This window comes from Suricata suricatta, chromosome 1 (assembly GCF_006229205.1).
Source record: "Suricata suricatta isolate VVHF042 chromosome 1, meerkat_22Aug2017_6uvM2_HiC, whole genome shotgun sequence".
Taxonomy (NCBI): domain Eukaryota; kingdom Metazoa; phylum Chordata; class Mammalia; order Carnivora; family Herpestidae; genus Suricata; species Suricata suricatta.
This window is the reverse complement of record NC_043700.1, coordinates 34876022-34890630: the sequence shown is the minus strand read 5'-3', so window position 1 is coordinate 34890630 and position 14609 is coordinate 34876022. Positions and strand designations below refer to the sequence as shown.

Genomic DNA, 14609 nt, shown 5'->3' with positions numbered 1-14609 from the left:
AAAGGAAAAATCAAGAAAACTAATAGGCAACCAACAGAATGGGAAGAGATATTTGCAAATAACATATCAAATAAAGGGTTTGTATCCAAAATCTACAAGGAACTCACCAAACTCTACACTCAAAAAACAAATAACCCAGTGAAGAAATGGGCAGAAGACATAAACAGACACTTCTCCAAAGAGGACATCCAGATGGCCTACAGGCACATGAAATGATTCTCAACATCACTCATCAGCAGGGAAATACAAATCAAAACCACACTGAGATACCACCTCACGCCAGTCAGAGTGTCTAAAATGAACAAATCAAGAGACTATAGATGCTGGTGAGGGTGTGGAGAGACAGGCACCCTCCTACACTGTTGGTGGGAATGTAAACTGGTGCAGCCGCTCTGGAAAACAGTGTGGAAGTTCCTCAAAAAACTATCAGTAAAACTCCCCTATGACCCAGCAATAGCACTGCTAGGGATTTACCCAACAGATAATGAAGTGCTGATGCATAGAGGCACATGTACCCCATTTTTCATATCAGCACTGTCAACAATAGCCAAATCATGGAAAGAGCCTAAATGTCCATCACCTGATTAATGGATCAAGAAGATGTGGTCTATATATACAATGGAGTATTGGATGGCAATAATGAAATGTGGCCATTTGTAGCAAAGTGGATGGACCTTGAGAGTGTCATGCTAAGTGAGATAAATCAGGTGGAGAAGGACAGATACCATGTTTGCACTCATAGGTCTAAAAGGAGACCAGGCAAAACCTAATGGAGGACCAGGGGGAGGGGAAGAGGGAAAGAAAGTTGTGGAAAGAAAGGGACACAAAACCTGAGAGACTGTTGAATACTGAAAAGGAACCAAGAGTTGAAGGGGGAGGGGAAAGGGGAAGGGAGGTGGTGGTGATGGAGGAGGGCACTTGTGGGGAAGAGAACTGGGTGTTATATGGAATCCAATTTGACAATAAACTATTTATAAAAAATAAATAAATAAATAAATAAAACAAAAATAAACATTAAAAAGATTGGATCCCTCTTTATGAGGGTAATTTTGTAGTCTATACCAAAAGTTTAAATGTATACCTTTGACCTTTAAGTTCTACTTCTCAGAATTTATCCTGAAGAAACACTGAGTATAGTGAAATCTTTTGTATAATTTGAAATAATAAATTTTTTGAGACTAATTATCCAACAAATAATAAATAAATAAAAGGCAATTGCATAAAGCAATAATTATAAAATTGCTTATAGGCTTATAACATATAAAAGTGTAATTTGTATGACAATACTTGTACAGAAGTGTGGGGAAGAAACTGAAGCACTGGAGAAACGAATTGTATGCTATTAAAATTAAGCTAATATAATCCTAACTAGATTGTTTTAAGTTAGGTTGCTAAGTGTAATTTCAAGAGCAATCACTTACTTAGAATTTAACTTTAAAAATACAATAAAAATAAAGAAATTAATGTTACACTAGAAAATATCAACGTAACAAAAAAGAAACCAGGAATTAAGGAATAAAGAAGACATAAGAAATATAAGACACAATGGCAGAAATAAATCCTACCTTATCTGTAATTACATTAAATGAAAATATGTTCACCAGTCAAATATCTGAGACTGGAAGAATGGGGGGAAAAGAATCCAAATATAGGCAAACTACAAAAAATTTACTTGGGATTGAAAGACACCAATAAACTGAAAGTAACAAGATAGAGTAGATAATCTATGCAAATAGTATCCAAGAAAGGACTGGAGTAGGATACTAACATAAAAAAATAAACTTTAAGATAAAAATTGTTGCTAAAATCAAAGAAGACTATATATTGTTCAGGTCAATATATGAAGGAGGTATAATAGTATTAAACACAAATGTATTTAAGCAGAGCACTACAAAATACATGAAGAAAAAGCTAACAGAACTAAAGAAAGAAACAGACATTAAAATACAATAGAGATTCAACACCTACATGCAATAACGAAAAGCACCACCAAGAAAACAATCAATAAGGAAAAAGAATACTTGAATAACAACTTCAGTAATGCTATAAATCAATGGAGCATAAAAGACCTCCCTGGAAGACTCTACACAACAGTAGCAGAAAACATATTATTCTCAGGGCAAGACCATATGCTAGGCCATAAAGCAAATCTGAATAAACTTAAAAGGACTGAAATTATATAAAGTATGTTCTCCAACCACAGTAGATTTAAATTAGAAAAAGATTTTGGAAATTCACAACTATGTGGAAATTAAATAATGCTCATCACTTCTCAGCCTTTGGCTAAGATCAAGTGGCAATTAAATAATACTCTTTGAAATAACCAATAGGGTAATGAAGGAAACATAAGAGAAGTTACAATATACTTTGAGAGGAATGAAAGTGAAAACATAGCATACTAAAATTTATAGGAAGCAGATAACATAGTGCTTAGAGGAAAATTTGCAGTTATAAATGCATATGTAAAAAAATAAGAAAGACCTCAAATTAATGTTTTCCAGTTTAAGAGCTACAAAATAAAGAGCAAACTGAAAGCAAAACAAACAGAATGAAAGAAATGATATGATTAGAGTGGAAAGAAATAAAATACAGGATAGAGAAAAGGCAATGAGGTCAAAAGTTGTTTTTCTGACAAGATGAAACAAATTGATACATCTTTAGCTAGACTCACCAAGGAGAGAGAGAGAGGAAGACTCAAATTACTATAATTATGGATGAAAGATGGACATCACTGCTTGTACAGTAATAAAAGGGATAATAAGGGAATACTATAAATAGTCATATGCCAACATATTAGATAATGTCAATGAAATGGACAAATCTCTAGAAAGACAGAAACCAATAGAATTTATTCAAGAAGAAAAGATAATTTAAAAAGAGCCACAACAAGCAGCAAAGTTGAATTGTAATTTTAAAACTTCCAACAAAATAGCCAGGCTGAGATAGGTTTACTGGTAAATTGTATCACACATTGAAAGACAGATCATGACCAGTCTTTTACAAATACTTACAAAAAAATTAGAAAAGGAAGTAACACTTCCTAACTCGTATTATGAGGCCAGTATTTTCATGGTACCAAAGCCAAAGATAACAACAAAAAGAAAATCACAGACAAATATCCTTTTTGAATACAGATTCAAAACTCTTCAGAAAATAATAGCAGACCAAATACAACAGCATATAGAAAAGGTTATACATTATGACCAATTAATATTTATCCCAGTAACGCAAGGTTGGTTAAACATTCCAAAACAGTAAATTTCATATGTTATATTAATAGAATACAGGACTAAAACCACATAATCATCTTAATAGATGAAAAATGTCATTTGATGTAATTCAATGAACTTTGGTGATAAAAACACTCAACAAACTAGGAATAGAAAGTATTCTTTGAACCCAATACACACTATGAAAAACCCATAGCTAACATAAGACATAATGCCGAAAGGCTGAATGTTTTCCCCATAAGATCAGGCATAAAAGGCGAATACTTGCTCTTGCTACTTCTTTCCGATATTCTACTAGTGGTTGTCGCCATAACAATTAGGCAAGAAGAAAAAATAAGACATCCATATTGAAAAGGAAGAAATGAACCTTTTTTATTTGCCAGGGACTAGATATTGTATACAGAAAATCCTAAGGCATCCACTAAAATACTATTAGAATAAATGAATTCATAAATATGGCAGCATACAAAATCAATATACAAATATCAGTTGCAATCCAAAACTTTGGCCATGGACAATCCAAAAATAAAATTAAGAGAAGAATACTATTTAAAATAGTAGCAATAAGAATAAACATCAGAAGTAAATTTAACAAAAGAAGTACAAAACATGTACACTGAAAACTACAAATGATTATTGAAAGAAATTAAGGAACATCTATATAAATGAAATATGTTCATGTATTGGAAAAATAAGTCATTAAGATGACAATATTCCACAAGTTGATACACAAATTCAATATGGCCCCTATAAAAATCTCAATGTTGTTGTTTCAGGAATTGACAATCTGGTCTTAAAATTCATCTGTAAATGCAAGGCACTGTAGAATTGCCAAAATATCTTTAAAAGGGTTAATCCTTAAAAAAGGATTCACAGTTTTCAACTCAAAACCTATTACAAAGCTACAGCTGTCAAGAGAGTATGGTGCAGTTATAAAAATAGACAGATCAATGGAATAGAACTAAGAGTCTAGAAATCAACCATTTTATTCATGGCTGATTGATTTTACAAGGGTGCCAAGACAATTCAATGGAGAAAGAGTATTATTTTTAACAAATGTACTGGGAAAAATTCATATCCATATGCAAGAAAATGAAGCTAGATCTCTCTCACATCAGACACAAAAATGAACTCAAAATCGATCATGGGCCTAAATGAAAGAGCTAAAACTATAAGACTTCTAGTACATAAGAGAGGAATAAATTTTGTGGCCTTAGATTAGTAAATGGTTTATTAAATATAAAATCGAAAGCACAAGTGATGACATTTTTACTTCATATTTTTAATTAAAACCTTTGTGTGTCAAAGGATACCAACAAGAAAAGGAAAAGAATCCATAGAATGAGAAAAAGTATTTGCAAATCCCATGCGTGATAAAGCACTTATGTCCACAATATGTAAAAATGTCTCACAACTCAACAATAAAAAGACAAATGAACCAATTTTAAAATTGACAAGATTTGAAAACATATTTCCATAAAGAATATTTATATGTCCAATAAACACATGACAAAATGTTCAGCATCATTAGTCCTCAGAGAAATGCAAATCAAACCTACAGTGAGATACCCACTGAGATGGATACAATTTATAAGTAATATCAAGTGTTGGTGAAAATGTAGAAAATTATTGCTGGTGGGAATGTGAAATGATAGAGCTACTTGAGAAAATAGTTCCACAGTTTCTCAAAATGCTAAACGTAGAATTACCATGTGACCCAGAAGTCCTACTCCTATTTACATACCCAAGATAAGACAAAACATATGTTTATGCAAGACTTGTACACAAATGTTTCTAAAATTATTTATAATGGCCAAAAGGTGGAAGCAACCCAAAAATCCATTAACTGATGAATGGATAAACAAAACATGGTATACTCAAACAGTGGAATATTATTCAGGAATTAGAAATGAGGTACCTATGCATATGACAACATGGATGAACTTTGAAAGCATTATGCTGGGTGATATAAGCCAGTCACAAAGGCAGAATGTATGATTTCACTAATGTGTGGAATGTCCAAAATAAGCAAACTCATAATGACAAAAGGAATATTTGGAGGTGCTTAGGGCTTAGGGGAAGTGGAGATCAGGATAGAGGATGATTGTGTGTACTTGGGGTCTCGATGGCTTTTTGAAAATGCCCTAAACATAGATTCTGATGATGGCTGCACAATTTTGTAAATATACCATGTGCACTGATGACATTTTCAGCAGGTGAATTCCATTATATGTGAAATAAGCTTAAATAGAGCTGTAAAAAAAAAAAATAAGTGTACAAGAGGACGCCTGTGTGGCTCAGTCAGTTAAGTGTCCAACTTAGGCTCAGGTCATGATCTCATGGGTTTGAGCCCTGCATTGGGTTCCATGCTGACAATGGAGAACCTTCTGCCGATTCTCTTTCCTCTCTCTCTCTGCCCCTCCCCACTTGTGCTTTCTCTCTCTTTTGAAATAAACAAAAATAAATAATTATTTAAGTACATAAAAAAGATTAAACCCTTAAGTAATGTTACCAGAATTATTTAACTGATTAGTAAACTAGAGCTGCTGTTTTCTTGAAAAACAAATCATGTATAGACATGGCAATACATAAACATTCAATTATATATCAAATTGTTTATTGAGATTAGCATAGTTTTCCTATAATTGAACTGGCAAAAAAAAAGATGACCATAAATATTTATTTCAAAAAGTAATATTTTCTTTCCACTTTGTCCTGTGAAGCATGAACCTTTTTTCCTACTCTATGTTTTTTTCTTTTTCTCTTCAACATTAATTGCTCCAATTCTAATACAATCAACCAAAACTCATGTACACACTAGAGTGTCTCTCCTGGGTTTACTCAGCTTCCTTTTTAACTGTCCAGGTCCTACCGTCTTCTTCTCAGACTTGATATTTTCAAAAGGTTTTTTAGCAGTGGCAAATTAAACAGTTGATTATCAAGATTATCCCTTTACTTTATCATTGATTTAATCACTTGTTCTAAGCAATAGTTGGGTATTTTGTTTTTTACCCATCTCTTGTAGTTATTATTCATAGATCGGTTTCTATAGTTTCATCGATAAACTAAGGAAGAAAATAAAAATTAAAAGAAATGGTGACAGAGATGTCTCAGAATGTGGAAAAGATACACTTCTAATAGATCTTGAAGAGCTTGTCCTGTCCTCTTCCTTTTGCTATGCACTAAACAAGAACTATTGGTTTCCTAATATATCCAGGAACTATGACCACAGCCTAGATCACTTTCCTGGATAAGAATTTTATTAAATTGAAGATGTCTCCTTTCTGATACCATCGAAATGAGTAAGTCACTAGATTTACAAAAATTAAAGAAATCCTAATGAAGCATCATAAAAAGCCACATGACTGTAAGTTGGAATTGATTTTCCATGAATTGACCATGTTTCTAAATGGTCATGGATGGATGCAACTCTTCCATTTATTGGAATCCAATATTGGATTATTACAGAAACAGCAAGCCCAGAATCTAATTTAATTTGAAAGATGATAAAATTATATCCCTCTGCTGATCCTCCAGGTGTTAGAAATAGATGAGGAGATATTTTTTCTTATTTTCTACCAGTCCTCCCTAAGTTAATTTGACAAATGGCTTTTACAACAAGACAACATGCAATTGGAATTGCATCAAGAATAATGAAAGTGTCAGATAAATGGCAAAGCATAATTGGGGTAGCTTGTTTTCTTTTTCTCGAAATTGTAATACATTTGATAAACAAAGATGTTGTGTCTTCTATGAAAGCATCACTAGAGCAATTCTCTGATAGTACTAGCTAGTTGATGCTAATTAATAACAACAGAAAGAATATTCCAAGCAAAATTTCTTAGTAGCATATAGGGGGACAAAATTGTATCAATAAGCTAAAATCAATGTTTTTATTCCTCTTGTTAAGAAAATAAGATTTGATTTGAGACTATCTTAAAAATAATTGAAAACAGAAGGTTTCTGTAGCAATTGACTATGTGACCTCAAGCAAGTTACTTTTCAATAATTTTTGCACATATTTATTATTGCACATATTTCTATATATTTTATTGCATGCCAGGTCTTTTTCCTAATCTTAGTTACAGAGCATTTCTTAAGAAGCTCAAGACCTGGTTAAAGAAGCTGAAAGGTTTCAAGGGTTTTTAAAAGTTGCTATAATGGTACAAACACATTAAAAATAGAGATACAATAATTGAATAGCTTAAAGAAAAAAATCATACCAGTTTATTTCTCTCTCCTGCAAACATTTTAATGAGACCTGTCTAGGTCAATGAGAAACTGGGTTCCTTACAGTCTACCAGGGACACTTGTTTCAAGTCACTGCTTCACCATGTCCCTACATCATTATTGCTGTCTACTCAGCAGAAGCTGAGCCACCAACACAGGAAGACAGTGGTCAAGGACCAATTACCGCAGGTAGTCGGTGACCAAGGATGGAGCCTCAAGAGTGGTAGACACCACTGCTATTCCAATGGCAAAATCACAGTCATATAGCTATGCCCCAAAGCAAGGGAGTCTAGAAAATTTAGTCTACCTAATTAGCCATAATGTTCAAGAATATTAGGGGACCAGATTTTAGTAGCAACCAGCTATCTCTGGAAATTAAAAAATTCAGAATGTGCAACAATTGCTATGTTTGCTGTTGATAAAGTAAAATATTACATTTAAATTTATTTGATTTAAGCCTTTAAAAGGAAGTATCTTTGAACAAGGCAATCTCTAATGTACTCACTTTGCATAAGAACACATTTAAAATTAAAAGATTGCAAGTTTGGAAGAGCAATACAAACACATTGAAAATGTGATGCTCTACAAATTTTAAAGCAAAAAATAATTAAACTGTGGACTAAGAGATGCCCTCCATGGCTAATTACTTTTTCTTTCTAATTACGATTGTCAACTGCCTCCAACAAATAGCTAGGATTAAGTTCATAGTATTCTAGCCACATTAGCTATCATAAAATGCTCTTTCTTGGTAAATTTAAAATATTTAACCTTTGCTTGGCTAAGTGAGCCTGTACCTTGAAATACCCCAACCCTATAAAGTTGCTAAGGTTTGAGATCATCTTAATGATCTTTTGAATTATCTCTAGGTCCCTTTTCCTTAAAAGAGATTCTGGATGCAGGAGTATAGTGGTTAGATTTGCTATTATTATTATCACTAATAATAATAAACTTAACAAATTATCAAGCAGAACATCAGAGACATCTAGGAAAAATTCATAACATATGTACTTGGTTCTACACCCAGAGATGTTGGTTCAATAGTTCTCTGGAAGCCCCAAGTGCTGCATTTCTTATTAATTTATAAGCTTTGTTGAGAATTACTATTGTTGTGACCTCAGGAATAGGAACTAGTAAAGGGTTACTTCCTCCCAAGCCTGAGATGTTCTAAAAGTCTTCAAAAACTTGAAGTGAATTGGACACAGGCCATTAGAAGTGAGGATTGGAGAGAGGGGAAATGGAGACAGAGTACACCTGTCGCAGGCATGCCGTTGGTCTCTGAGGTTCTGCTCGCACCAATCAGCACTTGGTACTATCCCCATTGCCTCCAACAATCTCTTTTGAAAACGGTTTAGGATCTGCCTTTTCCTGAGAATCCTTTCCATGTTGGACTGTTTCTGCTATCATGAAACTATTTCTCTGAAGAAAATCCCAAAGTCTCCTGGGGAAGATTTACTAACTTGGAGTGGATCTGATACCTCACTGTTGCTACAGTGCTACAGAAAATTGGCAAGGTGAAATAAAGAACAAAAGCCACTTTCATCACATCTCTTTGAGTTCTTTCAGAGAGTAGTAGAGGAAAGGATTTTTCCCATCTCTCAGAACTTCTCATTGTCACCCAATAAACAAATAATAGAGTCAGAGGTAGATTAGATCTGTCAGTGTCTATCCCCAGAACTCACTAAGATGTATTATTTAAATTTACCATGTGCTTTCATTTTGAACATTTTATTAATAACTCATGAAATCAGAACATTTCATTCCTAAACCCAATGAATTAACATGTCCTATTTTGTAGACCCATCTTAGAAGGAGGTGGTGGTACAGAGAGATATAGTGTAGTGGTTAAAAATAACTTAGAGAAGCAGAGTCAGAAGGTCAAAATTCAGCTTTGCCCTCTCTCATCCCTCACTTCTCCCACCTCCTTTTTCTCTCTGCTCGTAACCACACTCTTTTCTTTCCCACTTCCTCCTAAACTCTTTTGGAACATCTGTATCGCAGGCATTTTATCCCCACTGGACTGTGTTAGTACTTAATACCAGCAGTCTTATTTCTATCCAAACAGAGCATTTAGCAAGACTTGCCTACAGTGCTCAATTGCTTGAGTAGGGACAGTGCTTAATTTGTTTTCAAAAGAATCTATCCTACTGTGTATGATAACTACCATATTTACTCATATAATTTCACCCTTTAGTTTACTGCTAAAAGAGAATATTTTATAGTTCATATAGTGATGAATATACAATATGTATACTGTTGTCCACTCTGCAAAAGCCTACCTATCTTTCAGGATTTAGCTAAATGTCTATTACTTTGTGATATCTTCCCTTAGAGATTCACTCTTTATGTTCAGAGGAACTTGGGTTCCCCCCCTCATTCTGTGATATTTTGGCATTCTTTTATTACATAACTATACTTATTTGTATGCTCATCTACTCTAGACTGAGTCATATCCAGTTTTCTAAATGCAGCTACAGGCCGGGTTTGAATTTTTTGGACTAATTAAGTGAATAACAAATGAATATACATTAAAGGAGATTTTTTTTCTTGGGAGGGGGAGAAAAGAACAGTCAAAGTGTTATAAGAAGAGGCTAATGTTTTTCTTTTTTTTCTCCTTAAACTTGATTTAATTAAGTGTGGCTATCAACCAAGTTTTCTATATTTCAGTACTAAGGGATATGCTACTAAATATATTCCTTATTCCATCCCTTAGGGCTAGGAGATACAAAATATTGTGTGTAAGGAAAGTCAAACTATTCAAGGTAGAATAATTAAGAAAACAAATAGCAGCATTCTATGTATTCAATATATTCCACTTTTTAATCTGTTGCATAATTTGACTTTGACAATAACCCACTGAGGAAAATATATAAAGTGTTATCTCACCGCACTATAAAGAAGGAAGGTAGGGATATGGATTACACAGCAAATAGTAGAACCAGAGGTAATTTTATTTCAGATTCTGAGTGCAATGCTTATTTCACTACATCTCATCATAGATACAAAGTGTGAGTGCTTGGTTGGCATACTTGATGAAGAATAAAAGCATCTCCCCTCTTTTCAAGCCAGAATTTGCTTGTTTTGTTTTATTGTGTATGTGTTTATATGTGTTTTAAGCAATCTGGATTTCAACTACACACTTGGAGGCTCTGTTCAGTTCAGTTCATACGGGTGTAGACAGGCTCTTGGGCTAGCTGAAAAGATTGACGTATTCTCAGTTCTCCCTTAAAGCCCAAAAGACCAAAGGAACAGAAGATCTGTTTTTTTTCTTCCTTTCCTTTCCTTCCGTATTATTTTTTTAAACACTTGTGAGCTTATCATTCATGTTGTCCCACAGTGCACCTCACCCAGGCATCTGGGACTGGCAAGTTAGTGTTCCTTTCTGTCAGGACTGATATTTACAGAGTGACTTAAATTGAAAAATGCAATTGATGATGACACAGTCCTTTTAAAAGTTGCTCTTATCCCGGGTTTCAAAACTGTCTTTTACATTTGGAGAGTTTTATGTAATTGTCTCTGTTGAATGGGCCTTTAGATAATAAGTTGGGGGACCCTTTCCTTTCTATCATCTATCTTTGTGATGACTTATTAAGATAAATACAAGGGGAGCCTGGGGGGCTCAGTCAGTTGAGCATCTGACTTCGGCTCAGGTCATGATCTCACAGTTCACAAGTTCGAGCCCTGTGTTGGGCTGTGTGCTGACAGCTGGGAGCCTGGAGCCTGTTTCAGATTCTGTGTCTCCCTCTCTCTCTCTGCCCCTCCTCAACTTGCACTCTGTCTCTCTCTCTCAAAAATAAATAAACATTAAAATTTTTTTGAAAAAATAAAATAAATATCAAAAAGAACCTTGAAGGGGAAAATCGACAGAGAAAGTGATGTCAAAGGACAGCAGGCCCTCCTGGGGAACTGGGTAGGAAGTAAGACACTATTGCAAAGCAGTTTGTTCAAGCTCCATTCGGATTACTTGGACAATTCACAGTGTCCCAGTGAGTAGAGGTGGTTATACTGGTGGCAGCTAAGCCACAAAGAGGAGAGGGTAGCATATAAATACCAACTGTCACCATTGAATGCTTTCCCTCCGACCTCGGGCCTCCTTCTGCTACATGATGCCAGTGCCTTGGGGCTCACAGCAGTAGAAACACTTCCCCTGATGCACCAGTTCATTGAGCTGGGTTTGTGTTGAAGAGAATCTGAGTTCTTGATTGGCTTTTCAGACATAAGTATAGGTTTCCTGATGTGGCTAACAAAGCTCAGAACTATGGCACTGTCAGCTAGCTTCTTATCCACAACTTTCTGGTCATCTTAGGAAATAGCTTACAAAACAGGAAATCTTTTCATGTTCCAGGTGATTTCCCAGACTTATTTGCCATGAAATGTCACCTTCTCAGGTGGTAGAACAGAATTTATCACAATTAAAGAAAGCATTGACATGTGGCTTTAAGTGGTTAAAGGGTTCCTTTTAACTTGAGATCTTTACTCTATTTGTTAAACGTGCATATGTGCATGGAAAATTTATTATGACTGTAAACGTTATATGTTCTTCAAGAATGATCACATAATTTTTATTGCTTTCAGAAATGTCTGCTGCAAGAAAACTTTCTTGTCTTTCAGAAACTAATGAACCATGTTTATGATCTACAAATGTGTACTGAGTGGTGAAGTAATACACACTGACCTGCTGGGTCACTCGTTCTCCGCCTTACGCTACATTACTACACAAAGTGAGCAAACAAATTAGGATAATTATTGGGAGGGGGGAGAGATGCTTCCACATGTAATTTTCCCCAACTAGTTGACAAGGTGTGAAAACATTAATATCTAATTAGACCAGGTTAGAAATGAGCAGTAATTTAAATCCCTACACAGTCTTCTTAATCTAGGATTGTTAAATCAATTCTAGCAAACTTTCATCGCAGATATTTTTGTCCTCTCTAGTCATCAGCTGTAGAATGTGATTCTTAATTGTGCAAGCTTCTGTTGATTTGGAGGTGCTAATGGCATTTCCTCTTTTCTTTTGTATCTTTTATATTTGTAAGCACATTAACAAATAGTCAAACAGGCAAACAGGAATGACTATGGTATGAGTTAACAATTGTTTCCCAATAACTTTCAAACTACAGAGCTCTCTAGTAATGTTGAATTAGAAAAAATATCACTCCTACAATATAGCAGGAGAAGGTAGAATGTGCCTATGGGAGAGATCCTTCCCTGGTGAGCTTTTTGCATGGACACAAGACACAGAGGACAGTGTGAGCCATCCACAATGAGCCAAGCAACTGGCTCCTCTGCTAGTTCAATGCAAGGGCCCCACTTCCTACTTAGTATTGTCCAGTGGAAGCCAATATGTCACCAGTCTGCTCGCTCAGAAAGCGGAGTAATGGGTATGAGAAGAATAAGATCTGTTTCTGCCCCACAGAGCTCTTTCTTAGGGAAGAGAAAACAATACTCTCATTAGTAGTTCTTCAAAGGATTAGCTTTTAAGCTTCAAGTACAACTGTGTAAGAAGTCCATAAAGGCTGGTTAGTTTAAATACAAATAAACAGGGAAACTGAGAGACTTACAATATAATCATATAGGTGATTTTCTGTTTGCCCTTTGAGAATTAGGAATAATCAGGTTCTGCTCCTTTAGCATGAATGAAAAAGTTGTCCTTAAAATAGAGTGGCCTAGGTGGCTGTTGGTAGCAGTAGGTCAGAGTAGAAATCCTTCACCTCTGATTTTCACAATCAAATGCAAAACTCTTATATTCACTGTTTACTTGAAACGTGTTGCCAGTTAGATATCCCATATACTACTGTGACTTTAAACAAATTTCCTTAGTTCAAGATAAAAGATAATAATAATAAAGTAAACCAAAATCTGAATTTCACATTCCCAATTATAAGCAGTCAAGCCTAGTAGGAACATCTTGGTATATAATTCAGGTGACTTAAGTCCTTCTCTACCTCCATCTAAATACATGACCTTGAGCAAATTACTAAAGGCCTTTGCCATCATCTTAATGCGCTACCGAATAGGGATTTAAAAATGTTAGAGCTGGAAGAAACGTGATATAATCTACTCAAATCCATTTCTACAAATAAAATAACCTGGGATAAAGCTTAGGAATCTTTTTCAAAGTCATGTCAATTAGAAGCAAAAGAAGAATAGGATCAAGGTCTTGCTTTATAATGCCTTTTCCTTTAGTGCCTAGCTGCTGTGAGGACAACCTGAGAATGTGTTATGTCCAAGGATGGTGTGATATAAATCTAAATGAACATTGCTAATGTTTGCCTGCATATTGCTAAGGTAAATCCTAAAGACTGAACTTCTACACTAGACTGAAATGAACTTGAGGAATAGTTAGAACAAAATACTAAAAGAAAAAAGCCCACTGAAATGGTTAAAACCATAGTCAATAATTTCTTTCCATTCAACATTATTATAAGTACTTTCCCACTTATGTTCATTCCGTTTTGTTGTATTACTTTTGACTCCTTTGGTCTCTTGATAGTCTTTCTGGAAATACAATGAGCAAGGGAGAGCTACAATCCAAAAACTTTTCTAAGACATGCTTCAGTGATAATAACTAGAAAGGATAAGACCAGATCCACCAAAATCTGTGCTTTAAAGGCTCTGGAGAACAAGCAGTGTTTAAACACACTAATGAGAGATGTCATTACTTGTATCATTGGTGTTCATAACCCTTGGCCCACTGATAATTTGCCATGAAAAATAAAAATTTCATGGTCTTTTTTTTCTGAGAATATTGTAGCAATCACCTTCAAGAGACGTCGTGACAGAGTTCTTTGTGATCTGCAGCTTCTTTGAGGTTGCCCTTGTGGATGCCATTCTGAGAATGACCAACTTCTGCCCTTCCTCTGAACCACACTGATGCAGATCAGTTTTCATTTAATTAAATGGCTCCAATTTTGGTGGTCTTGTTCTGTCATTCTTTCCTCTCGGCCACACTCAATGCAATACCCACCACATTTAAAGAGGGAGTCCAGCACGGGTATTCTCAGCTGTGGGTCGGCTTTGGGTTACTTGTCAATGTCTCCAGAAAGTGTATGTGGACCACATTCTGATAAATTAAATCACATCTTAAATAAGCTAGAACTCACTTAAAAAAAAAACATAATTAAGCCCCCACCAATCCCTACCCCATTAGTC

General features: G+C 35.0%; 1 long non-coding RNA gene across 1 annotated transcript; it reads left to right on the top strand.

Annotated features, from left to right (window-relative positions):
• The first annotated feature begins 6445 nt into the window (after window positions 1-6445).
• On the top strand, window positions 6446-14371 carry LOC115291524. The gene is made up of 4 exons (XR_003908522.1): window positions 6446-6532; window positions 8813-8971; window positions 12069-12178; window positions 14212-14371. It is a non-coding gene; the product is annotated as an uncharacterized LOC115291524 (long non-coding RNA).
• The last annotated feature ends 238 nt before the right edge of the window (window positions 14372-14609 follow it).